Genomic DNA, 13,836 nt, shown 5'->3' on the forward strand with positions numbered 1-13,836 from the left:
TGGTTTCAAAAAAAGGGAAAAACTGTGGTGCCTAGGTTCACGGACCTGCAGGACCATGCGTTAATCAGGCCCTGGACAAAAAGGCTACAGCCACAAGTTAATAAACAAGCACCAAGAATTTTTTTCATTTTATTTATTTATTTATTTATTCAATTTTAATCATAGAAAATGAAACAACGATGATAAAAGAGAAATAATAATACTCATAAGATAGAACAACTCAATAAATAAAATAAATTCATAGAATAGAAAAAACAAACATAAAGGGAAAAAATGCAAGCAATTGTGAGACGAAATTTAGATGCTATTCGTGTTTTTTTTTTTTTTTAATTTATTTATTTATTTATTATTACTTTTTTTTATGATTATTGACAGTGAAAACAGTCTAGAGCGATTTTCTATTATTTATCGACGACATTTCGTATTACATATTGGATGTTAAAAGAAACCTAACTCAGGGTTTTTCTTTTTGTTTTTAAAGAGCTCTGTAGAGTTATGGAATTTAAACGAAAAAAAATTAGACAGGGTTGCCCACGAGGGGGAGAAGGGCCATGGCACAGAATGCCCTATTGAACCTTTTAGGGGTTGGGTGGTTTTAGAGGGTTCTTGATCTCATTTTGGGAAGTCTCGTTCCTGGGGGGTGAGCCATCGCCATCGGTGGGTGGTAGGGGATAAACCCCTGATTTAAATGCTAAATGAAACGGATAAACTCATTGGAACTTGAAAACAGGCTTACACTCTGTTAACAGAAAATATAGACCGAAAGTAAACAAACAGGTCGTCTAAAGGTTTGCCTCTATGGCCACTTTAGGGGAAATTCGCTGAAATAAAAAAAATCAACCCATGGTATTCGTATTGACCGTCTGCTTGACACCAATTTGTTCTTATCCAAATGAAACAAAAGATTGACGTCGGCAAGTTGCGCATTTCATTGTTCACATCAAGTCTATCTTTCCCGCGAACGCGTTATAGAGAGATGGTAGATAAATGTACGGCTCTCTACGTATGAAGTGTGTGTTAGGGAAAATCTTTCTTTTCAAGTGACGACATTCTTTACGTTTTGTTGGGAGATGGTGGAGAGGAAGTTACACAATTTGTGCTCACGACTCCTTTGGCAAAAATCATACTATAGATCCGAGAGGCGCGTTCCAAACGCGAAAATAATCTAGTATTAAGATGCACTTAATCAAATGGTGAAAGTATATATATATATATCAATTCAAGGAGTTAAAACATTTTAAAGTAGAAAATGTCTAATAAACACAAATTCAACTATAGGAAAAGTAACTAAAGCAGAAAAATAGAGGGTTTTTGTACACAAAACTTCAACTGATGTTTATTATTATTATTTTAAAAAAAAAATTTTTTAACGTTAATAAGCATCTTATAAATTGAGAATTTCCTCCCTCCCAAAAATTTTAAGTTCTGTGCGCCCCTGGCTGACTCCAACAAATTGGAAAACATAAAAATGAATATATAGAATAAAATCTTCATTAGAGTTTCAAGACTTTTTTCCCTTAACATACTGTCAATAATGATAAGTAAACTTGAATTGAGTCATAGTTTATAGATTAAGTGTCACAAGACTTCCTAAGGAATTCTATTCAAAGCAGTAAATTACATTAATGTAATTAGAGTAAGAGTAGAGCAGTTGAACAATTTCAGTTTTGATTTAGCAGCGTTTGAGCTCGTTTTGCACAATATACAGGGATTTACACTTTACCTTACAAAAAATCTATTTTTAAGCTAAATTTTTCTTTCTTTGCTACTATATTGGCCTTCTTTGCCTTCCAGTCCAGTGTCCACACAATATTCAGATTGTAGCTGAGAATAGTTAGAGGAGTAAATGTTTCCTCACTAAATTTTCTATTTTAGTGTACAAAATATGTTTTTTTTTTTACGAAGACGCGAAAACAAGCTCGTGCATAAGAACTTTTATTGGGATGTGACGAACAGGGGCGCCATGATTTGAGGTCACGGGAGGTCACTGTGATCTCCCAAAAGTTTCCTTATTCAGCAAATTTTGCCTGACGATTCCACAAACTTATCATCATTCATCAAAATTTGGAGTTCCATTCTTCAAATTGAGAACTTCCGCCCTCCCAAAAATTTGAGTTCGGGGTGCCCCTGGTAACAAATGCTGTTTCAGATATCGCTTTAATTATTCACTGTAATTAGTTCACAAATACATCTTGTAAATCATTTCAGTATTCATGTTTTGGAAAAAAAAAAAAAAAAAGGTCGACAAAGCAGTTTGGTTCAAATGAACTGGATATTTAGTTTCGCTTTTCGTATTGTGAATATTATCAAAACTCATTGTTTTATTTTAAAGCAGAAGATAAGATTGAGACATTTTACACACTAATTGCTTTCCCAATCTTTGTCCAATTTGTAATCAGTGCATTAAATATCAGTTGGAGCAGATAACACACAGTACTGATTGTACAAGCTAGAAGCAAATTCAACAATTATTCAGTTTGTCCACACAGATATTCCAGCAAAAATTTCATTTTTTGCGCACAAACATGTTTTTTTTTTTTTTTTTTTATTCTTTTGTACAAGTCCGAAAAGAAATGACTATGGCTATTTCACAATCTGAAGCTCATAACCGATTTTACACAATTAACACATAGTTTTGTATGAGCTCAAGGGGAAGAAATGGAAGAATTAAACTAATACTCAAAATAATGCTATAATACTTATCAGTTCTTTTTATTGTTGTTCAATATTGTACAGAATAGCTTGTGTAATACTAAAGCTAAGTTTAATTGATTATGAGTATTTTAAAAATCGGAATTTTTTTTAAAAAAACGAAATAACATCGTTTCAATACCGAAAACTGATGATTGAGTTTGTATTTGAGATGCATGCTCAACGAGAGAGTTTCAATTCGGTTTGTCTAATCAACATAGGAATATCCAGATGGGGGCAAGGTGAAGCATCTGCCTGTCCATTCAAAATACAAAATGTTTAAAATAAAGCACAAAACAAAGAGAGTGAGAGAGAGAGTATGAGAGAGAGAAAAGAAAAATTACAAAAAAAAAAAAAAAAAGATTAATTCAAGGTTGTTTCAATTTTCAATTTTTAAACTTATTGAGGATTTCAGCTCTAGTAACTTTAAGCATGATTTTGAAAGTGTGCATTTCTTCTTCAGAAGGTCATTGAAAAGTGAAAGTTATTGGTGTTTAGTTGGGTTAGTATTGCAATACTGCTATGAAGGGAATGTAAGGTAATACAGAGCTAAAACACTTCCTTTTTCTACAAACTCCCTACGAAAAAAAGGGTTCTTTCTTTTACAAAAGTGTGCTCGTTACATATGACTCTTCCTCATCCGAAGTTTTAATTTTTAAAAGTACCTCCTACTGCACCGTCATTTCATAATTTTCTGGGGGAGTGGAGGGGGGAGGAAGAGATAAATGCATAAATTAAAATAAATATAAATAAATACGTAAGTAAAAATAACATCAATTGTAATTTGTCGTGAGAAACACGCCACACTGAGGTACTTTTGGTTCATTGATCAGGTCTTTAATGTTCTAATAAATTGATAAATCTATTCTATAAAAAGGGAGAAAGGGAGTTTGAAACCATTGGTACTTTTTAATTTGCATAATTCTTTAAACAACACCGTGTACCATTGTGCAGATTTTGTGACATCTTAAAGCAACATGGTACACCTACACACTGCTGCACAAGAATAATCCGATACTATTATGAGTTTTCTTTTCACAAAATCCCAAAATATACAATTAGACTGAAGAGTAGGATTAGTGTGACATCGCTTTTGTTCAATTTTCTGCAGTAAAGATTAATTGACAATGTTCCATTAACGTTCATCTTAGTTAAATATAATTTGAACATTGAATCATATTCATATCAATATCTATTTGAAGAATTTTTCAAACATTTTACTTGTTATCTGGTAGGTGAGTGAACTTTTCCCTTTTGTTTCAAGTTCATTGATATTCTAATCTTTCTGTGGTTTTCTAATGACGTATATGAACGTCTTCACCCGTGCTGTTTCCCATGCGGCGCTCGCGATGACGTTATCTTTCTGATTTCCATTTGAGGGGCATATAATTTCATAAACTTTGAAACCTTTTCTTTAGAGATCACTATTCACACCAGAAATTTATGAGCTCTTTACATTCCATAGATGTTAACGAACATGATAAATCAAATTTTAAGTTTTTTTAAATTTATAAATACCAGTTACTTTAAAACGAAGTCGCCCCCCTATCCATAAAAACATTCCAACGGGCAATTGATAAATGAAATTTGTATCAGTGTTTATTATACACTGTTAAAACTACAGGTTGCGTTTGGCACCTTTCAGGGGTGAAAAGCTTGTTCACCAGCGACACCCAATATGGAGCCGAAATGGCACCTCTTTTTTAGGTGAAAAACAGGTACCTTCTAAAAGATAGGCAGCTGGGGTGACCAGAAAGAACCTTCTGAGAGAAAAATGGCACCCTTACTAATTTCTACTGTAGATCCTACTCCCCCCTCTTCTGTATTGTGTGTGTTTTTGAATACAGTTGTGTAGTTGTTCTTTTTTTTACATATATCTAGTTTTGATTCATGATATTCTACGTTTTAGACATTTTTCGCATTGAATTTAGCACTGGAAAAGATTAAAACTTGTAATTACAGCATTTGATCATATTTCAGAGTTTTCAACATAGTTAAGAAGCGTTGCTTTAATTCATCTGATCGTGCTCTAACTCAGTGTTTCTCATCCTCTTTTGACCCACGACAGATAAAAGCAAATGAAAAGAATTACTTACCAGTGAAATTTTTATCCTTTTCTTTAAATTAATAAAATAAATAATAATAATGAAAATAACAACTCTGGGGCCGTTAAAAACGTGTCAAAAATTCTGCGTATTGATGATTTTTTTTTCAGTAATATTAAAAATAAATAAAACAATAAATATCCACCCCCTTTACTTGGTATCAAAGAGCTGTTACAAATATATTTAAATTAAAAGACTAGAAGTTTTTCGCCACTTTTAAAAACCAAAAGAGATTTCTAACGCTATATTATCGGCTTCACAAAATAACACCAATTAGATAACCGCTAACAGGAAATGATTCAAACACTTGAATGAAAAAAAAAAAAAAAAAAAAAAAAAAACTAGACGGAACGAGTTTTATTTTTTAGTTCATTTTTTCCCGCTTGCTATTCTGTTTTATAATCTACGAAGCACAAGAATCTTTTTTTTTTCATTATTTCATCTCACTTGTTGATTATTATCTTACTGTGGTCAATAATGTGGTGGTTAAACGTTGCTTATCGAGTACTCAAGAAAATAATGATAGATATTTTTAGTATCGGTTTGAATGTTGGAGATAGCACTACAGTAACCGTTAAACAATAAAAACCAGTAAACGTACTTTTAAAAACACTTTTAACTATGTTTGAAAGCCCTGAAAGCTACAAAGTGATCAAAAGCTGTACTTACTTGTTATTTTGGAGATGAATCTTCGAAACTTTTATTCCTAGAAGAGTTTTAATCCAATATTTTACTTAATTCAATGTGAACGTAACATCGAGCTACTTATCCTGCGTCCGCCATATTGAAGTGGTTGAATGTATGTCGAAGTCAACGCGCATGCGTAACGATTCATTCTGCGATTGCCTGCTGTTTTCGCACCCCTGCTGCGTTTCCTGGCTAGTATGGCACCCTTCGGTACCATGCCTTCACCTTAGGGGGAATATATTCTCTCGTCTGGAACCCCTGGTTTTAACAGTGTATATTTCACTAAGGCAAATACTTTCAATTTCAACATAGTAAAGACACGCAAACTGAAAAGAACTTTTAACATTTCTTTTCTTGATTTGACTTTTCCCAATTTTTGTCGCCACCCATTCAGGGCCGACGAGAGGCTATGCCAGCCTAGTCAGAGATTAGGGCCTTTTTGATGAGCCCGGCTCAGTAGAATAAATGTTATGATATTTATAGCGGGGGGGGGGGGGGTGTTGACCAAACTGACAGGGAGCCCGCCTTATCTCTCGACGCTCCTGCTCCCATTTTACCTACGTTTATTCAATATTTCGCTGGATGAGCTCAATTTTAGAAACAACATTCAATTAACGAAAAAAAAAGTAACTCATAAAGCAAAATTATTTTGGGTAATTCTACGGAAAGACAGACATTTTGTACCGCACGTAACAAAATTTTGTTGCTTAAGAAATCCCAAACGTATGCGTGATTTCTTAAGCAAGAAATTTGTCCATAACCCTTTAAAATTATTACTTTTAAAGGAAATATATGAGCTGTGACGTATAGGACAACATAGCGGCTTTTTCATGGAATGGTCCTTTTTTGTCTTCATAGCCATACTTAGTAATACACTGAATAAAAAACTTTAATATAGTTCAGGCTCACGCACATGTATACCTTTCTTTTCTTTTGAGCTGTCTTTGTTTCATGACTAGAGTACCGAGACAGTAAACTGTTTGCAACTTTTGCCCAAGATCATTCTCACCTAAGTTGAATCTTCGCCTCCTTTTATTTTTTTTATAGCCATAGCTTGGCAACTTTAATATTTCTCAGGCCCACTTACACGTATATATTTTTTTTCCTTTCAAGTCATTTCTCTCTTGAATCGAGACAGAAAATTGTTTTCAACTTTTGCCCAAGATCATGCTCACCTGAGCTGAGTCTTTGCCTCCTTTTATTTATTTATATCCATTGGTTGGCAACTTTGAAATATTTTTCAGGTTCACGCACATGCTTACTTTTTCTTCTTTTCATGTGCACTTCTCTCATGAGCAGAGTACCGAAACAGGAAATTGTTCTCAACTTTTTCACAAGATTTTGCTCACCTGAGTTGACTATTCTCCCCATTTTATTTTTTTTTATATCCATTGCTTGGCTTTGAGTAGAGAACGAGCATCTATTTCGGAAGTCTGCAAAATCTTGAGTTTAGCTAATAAAGATTTTGAAATGAACACTGCAATTTTTTCAATGATTATACAGCAATTTCATTAAACTACTTCAGTTGGTAAAAGATTCAAATAGATACTTCTTGTGATACATCAAGCTTTCGCTGAATAACATTATCACTATACATTTACTAGTTATTTTAATGGTATATCTCGATCCAATAGAGGTTTAGACGACTATTTCAATGTTTTTACAGAATATGGATACAAAACATTTTTCTGAATCCATCTGTAAATAGTTGTAAGTAGTGATTGCAATACCGGACCAAAAATGCAATACCGGTATTCGTTATTTTAAAATACCGGTATTTGGAATTTCTCAAAGAAAAAAAAAAAAATAAATAAATAAATAAATATATAAAATAAAATAAATAAATAAATATATATATGTAATAAAATAAATAAATAAAAACATATTACTTCGTTGCCATATTTCATTATTTTATGCAAAACGTGCGTTATTAATGAAAACTTATGGAAAACAAATATAAAATGAAAGATCAAATGTCGTAAAAAAAAACAATAATAATAAGAAGCACAATGCATCTATTGAATTATCACTATACCTGCAACTCATTTCAGTGCACAATTTCCTGCAGTTGAAATTCTGAATTCACGTAGGTCCTCGAAGTCCTTCATCTTCAAATAATTTGGTCCTTGCGTGATTGTTTTGAATAAATCATTTTGTTTGTGTGTGTGTGTTTCGTTTGTATGGTGTACATTTTTTTAAAGTTTATAGGTAATTTCTCTTCGATAGACAATTCTTTTCCAATATTAACATCATTTTCAACGTTTTCCTCTTGATCGGGATAGGTTTGTGACTGCTTTTTATTAACTCTATGGTTTGCAATTTACGATGAACTTAATAATATTTAATCTTGTTAGTTTCTTTTATTCGTTTTCGTTTTTTTTTTTCTAAATTCTTTACAATTATGTACCTGAAAATATTTTCCAGTTAATTATGCCTTTCTTCTATGCAAATTTTATAGGAATCATGTAATTGCTAAACATTATCTCGCCAAGTATATAGCTAAAAAGCGAGACAGAGTAGCACACCAATACCGGTGACAACAAATTACCATTTGTAACACTACACTGTTAAAACTACAGGATGCATTCGGCACCTTTCAGGGGAGAAACGCTTGTTCACCAGCGGCACCCAATACGGAGCCGAAATCGCACCTCTAAATAGGGTGAAAAACAGGCACCTTTTAAAAACTAGACAGCCGGAGTGAAAAAAAGGGTCCTTCGGAGAGAGAAATGGCACCCTTACTATAGATCCTCCTCCCCCCTCCCCCGTATTGTGTGCGTTTTTAAATACAGTTGTGTACCTTTTTTTTTTTTTTAGTTTTGTTTTGATTTATGATATTCTACGTTTTGGACATTTTTCACATTGAACTCGGTATTGGAAATGATTAAAACATGTAATTACAGCATTTGATCATATTTCAGAGTTTTCAACATAGTTAAGAAGTGCTCATAGCGTTAATTCATCTGATCGTGCACTAACTCAGTGTTTCTCAACCTCTTTTGACCCACGGGCGCGGTAAAAGCAAATGAAAAACTTTGCGGACCGGTGAAATCTTTATGGTTTCCTAAAGAATCATAAAATAAATAATATGAATAATAACTCTGGGGTCGTTAAAAAACATGTGAAAAAATTCAGGATTCTGATGGTTTTTTTTTTTTTTTTTTTTTACAAAAAGTAATGTTAAAAATTAATAAAACAATAAATATCTACCCCTTCACTTGTATCAAAGATCTGTCACAAATACGTTATAATTTAAAAAACGAGTAATTATTTAAAACATGTGAGAAATTATACATTTACTAAAACTTGACGTATTCCGAAAATGAAGCATAGCTGTACTTATGGATTATTTAAATGATGAGCCAAAAATATTCAGGGATATTACAATTACGGAAAAACAAAATCGTTTCATAAACGTTAATCAAGAGTAACAAAAGAAACTGCACATAAAGTTTTTCAACAGTTAAATAAAAAACCAAAAGAAAGTTCTAACGCTTTCGAGGACTGCTAACAGGAAATGATTCTAACACTTGAATGAAAAAGCAAAAAAAAAAAAAAATGAAAAAAAGAGCTAAACTGAGAGAGATTTTTTTTTTCGCTATCTTTATGTTATAATCTACGAAGCACAAGAAACATTTTTATTAAGGTTCTTTTGGTGACTAATAAAAGCTGCTTATCGAGTATTCAAGAAAATAATGACAGATATTTTTAGTAGCGTTTTGAATGATGGAAATTTCACGATAGTAACAGTAAACGAGAACTAGAAGACTAACGGTTACTGTGAAAAGCAATAAATGCACTTTTAAACACTTAACTATGTTTGAAAGCCCTAAAAGCTACAAAGTGATCAAAAGCTGTACTTACTTGTAATTTCGGATAATTAATCCTAGAAAAGTTGGGTTTTAATCCAATAGTGTACTTCATTCAATGTGAAAGACACACAAACGCAATCATCATTTGTCCGCCATATTGAGGTGTTTGAATGTATGTCTAAGGCAAAAAGCGCATGCGCAATGAGTCTTTCTGTGATTGCATGATGTTCTGGCTCCTCTGCTCTATTTTCTAGCCTGTGATGCACCTTCAGGCACTATGCTTTCACCTTAGAGGGAATATTTTCACTCGTCTGGAACCCCTGCTTTTAACAGTGTAACAACAAAAGGTTTTTCTCTAAATTTAGTACAGTTGAGACAAATATTAAATATATATATATATCACAAAGTGATTCATATTCATAGTACAAAAACATCCCTAATTACAATTGAAATTAACTTTTACGAAAGGGCAAGTGAAGGATCAAGGAAAATGAAAAAATAAAAACATAGTGCCTATAACGCACGGAAACGCGATTAATCATGCAATCTAGTAATGAAAATATAATTTTGGTAATCTTTCCGCCACTTTTATTTACTAATAGTTTATTAATTTGTGCTTTTGAAGCCAAATTTTTAAGTCAATAAGATTTATTTTTGTTCTGAAAAAGAAATATACATTAAAAAAAGTAAACAGTAGATATCCAAAAAGTGAAATTGAAAACTCTTTGATCAAAAAATATTTATTACATTGAGCTAAAACCGAAAATACCCGTACTTAACCTCAGCAAATACCGGTATTACGAAATTGCAAAATAGCTCGAAATGCCAGCATTCAGTATACTGGTATTGCAATCACTAGTTAGTAAGAGTTACAAGCTGTTCATCTGTCTTCTTCATCATTACTTTTAAAGTTTTCTTCCGTTTTCAAATTTTTCTCCTTCCTCACTCAGAATCTTTATGAAGAAAATAATAATAATATTTCGTTGATATGTCATTAAGTTGTGCGGTGGAAGAATCTTACTTTTACACCATGGTGGGTTACGGAACCTCCGCTACACTGTTAAAACTACAGGTTGCATTCGGCACCTTTCAGGGGTGAAACGCTTGTTCACCAGCGGCACCCAATACGGAGCCGAAATTTCACCTCTAACTAGGGTGAAAAACAGGCACCTTTCAAAAAGTAGGCAGCCGGGGTGAAAAGAATGAACCTTCGGAGAGAGAAATGGCACCCTTACTGTAGATCCTCCCCCCCCTCCCCCGTATTGTGTGCGTTTTTGAATACAGTTGTGTATTTTTCTTTTTTTAATAGTTTTGTTTTGATTCATGATAGTCTACGTTTTGCACACTTTTCACATTGCATGAATTCAGTACTGGAAATGATTAAAACTTGTAATTACAGCATTTGACCATATTTCAGAGTTTTCAACATAGTTAAGAAGTGCTCATTGCTTTAATTCATCTGATCGTTCTCTACATCAGTGTTTCTCAACCTCTTTTGACCCACGGGTCGGTAAAAAAACAAATGAAAAACATTGCGGACCTGTGAAATTTTTATCCTTTTCTTAAAAATAAATAAAATAAATAATAATAATTATAATAACTCTCGGGGCGGTAAAAAATTTGTAAAAAAATTCTGCGTACTGATGAGTTTTTTTTTTTTTTTTTTTGTTTTACAAAGTAATATTAAAGATGAATAAAACAATAAATATCTACAGACTTTATTTGGTATCAAAGAGTTGTCACAAATATATTTAAAGTTAAAGACGAGTAATTATTTGAATAATCATAGTTAAGTTAATGATCATTTGTGAGAAATAACCGCACCGAAAGTAAAGTGTAGATGTACTTATGAATTATTTACATGAACAGCCAAAAATATTCTGGGATATTCAAGTTACGATAAAACAAAATCGTTTCTCAAACGTTCAACATTTCAATCAAAATAACAATAAAATAAAATGCGCATAAAATTTTTCGACAGTTAAAAATTTAAAAATACTCCTAACACTATCGAATAACCGCTAACAGGAAATGATTCAAACACTTGAACGAAAAAGCAAAAGAAAAAGATAGACGGAGAGAGATTTCTTTTTTATTTTTTGCACTCGCTACACGAAGCACAAGAATCATTTTTATTTAGGTTCTCACTTGTTGGTTATTGAAAATATCATTGCGGTTACTATTTCGGTGATTAAATGTTGCTTATCGAGTACTCAAGAAAATAATGATAGATACATTTAGTAGCGTTTTGTGTGAATGATGGAATTTTCACGATAGTAACGGTAACCTGAAAATAAACAACTAACGGTACTACGGTATCGTAACGGACTAACGGTAACTGAAAAGCATTAAACGTACTTTTAACTATGTTTGAAAGCCCTAAAAGCTACAAAGTGATCAAAAGCTGTACTTACTTGTTATTTTAAAGAATTATCCTACAAAAGTTGAGATTTAATCCAATAGTGTACTTCATTCAATGTGAAAGACGTAGAAGCCACGCGTAGTGCAATCTATCATTCGTCCGCCATATTGAAGTGGTTGAATGGTGGATGTATGCCGGAAGCGCATGCGCCAGCAAGCCATTTAGCGATTGCTTGCTGTTTTGGCACCCCTGTCTACGACTGTCTGCTACTTTCGCACCTCTGCTTTACTTCCTGGCCAGTATGGCACCCTTGGTCACCATGCTTTCACCTTAGGGGGAATATATTCACTCGTCTGGAACCTCTGGTTATAACAGTGTAGACATAATTTATTCTTTTCAATATGTTTGATATCATTGACAGCTAAGGTTTTTTTTTTTTTTTTTTTCTCTCATTCACGTCAATTCTTTTCAACTCCTTATTATTTTCTTTCATTTATTACTTGAACTGATTGCACATTCTCGAACAAATCAAAATCAAATTATTAACAATTCAGTGAAATAGCCTTTATTTATCCCCTCACAGCTCCTACTTTTTATTAACAATGAAATCTATATACATTCTATAATATTCAGTAACATAAATAAAAAATTAATCAGAAAAAATGACCGAAAAATTGAATTTAGGGAACCGAAATTACTTTACGGGTCAATTATGGTAAAAGGAAACATGGGATAAATGGAAACAAAATCTACTACCACACATGTGGTAACTTTTGAACCTAAACTGTTTAAGAGTGAAGACTATAGTAACATATGGAACAAATTCTGAGAATTCTGCGTGTTTCTAAAGACTTGGGTATTATGCGTCATCATTGTTTCAAGATTACACCGTGAAAAAAGACGTTTTTTAAAGTTCGGTGATCTTACATTTTAATCTCCAGGATTGTCTACAAATGCGAAATAACTGGTTTCAACCAGTTTACCTGTCATGTGGAGATTTACTAAAAACATTTAGTTATGAATTTTCCCTATTTTTGAAAGGCGGTTCAAGTGTTTCCATTTACCCCATAAATCCAGTACTCTGGGGCACTTGGAAACAACTAAACTTGTCATTCTTGGTATTTTATGAGAGATTAAAGTTTGATGTAAATTATACTTTTGTGTCTATTTCACCAAAATTCTGGAAATAGTTGAATTTTTTAAAAATTTATTTATTTATTTATTTTTTTGAAATAATTTTAGATTACAGCCAAAGGATTCAGAGGGTCGAATGCGATCTACGGGCCGTAGATTGAGTATTGTTGGTGCAGAACCTTTTAACTGAATGTGTATATTGCAATTATCTACCTACATCAACCTTATATGAAAGTAAATAGGGTGTTGTCACTTACCCCCTAGTCTGTGGGATGAAAGGAAACACGCTGGGGTGAATGCAAAAATGATTTTATTCGCTAGTAAACAGTCATGAAGTCAAAAGTTTTTTACTCAGTTACTCTCAGAGAGTGGTTTTGGACACAGTGCGCCTAATTTTATCTCTCAGTCCATTGAGAAGAATGAGAAAGATTCAAAGTTGAATACTGAAATTATGTTTACCTTCATCACAACTGACCTTAATTCAAAATTAAATAACTATTCGGACTATCAGAAACGCAATGAATATTAATCAATGCGGGAGAGATAAGTAAACTTCAACTGTGTGCTAGTGGAATAAAAACAAGAAAAGTAAAATTTAATGTCAAAAAAAAAAAATAATAATAATAATAATAATAATAATTCCCTTCAGCATGAAAATTTACAATGTAACAGCAATTTGAATGCTTAAAGATTTTTGAAATTAAAAAAAAAAGTTTTAAAAAAATCAAGTGATTTTGAAAAATTCAAATTTATGCTACATAAATACTGGAATGGAAAAAAAAACTGCTATGAAAATTTAATTTCATAAGAATAATATTTCGGTTCAAGAAAAGAGCCTATTCTTTGTGTAACTTAAAGGAACTACACTACACTTTTCAGTAAGTTACCACTAGCCAGGGCTAAGGCAGAAATACATGAAATACACTGCTAGCTCAGTCATTCCAGCCGAGGACTGCAATTTCGTGCTTATTAGCACTCTTCAGCCCGGCATAGGAAGTGACTGAGATGGAGGTGGAAAAACTCTTAAGGAAGCCCAGAGTGCCAA

The sequence above is a fragment of the Uloborus diversus genome, chromosome 10 (genome assembly GCF_026930045.1).
Source record: "Uloborus diversus isolate 005 chromosome 10, Udiv.v.3.1, whole genome shotgun sequence".
NCBI lineage: Eukaryota > Metazoa > Arthropoda > Arachnida > Araneae > Uloboridae > Uloborus > Uloborus diversus.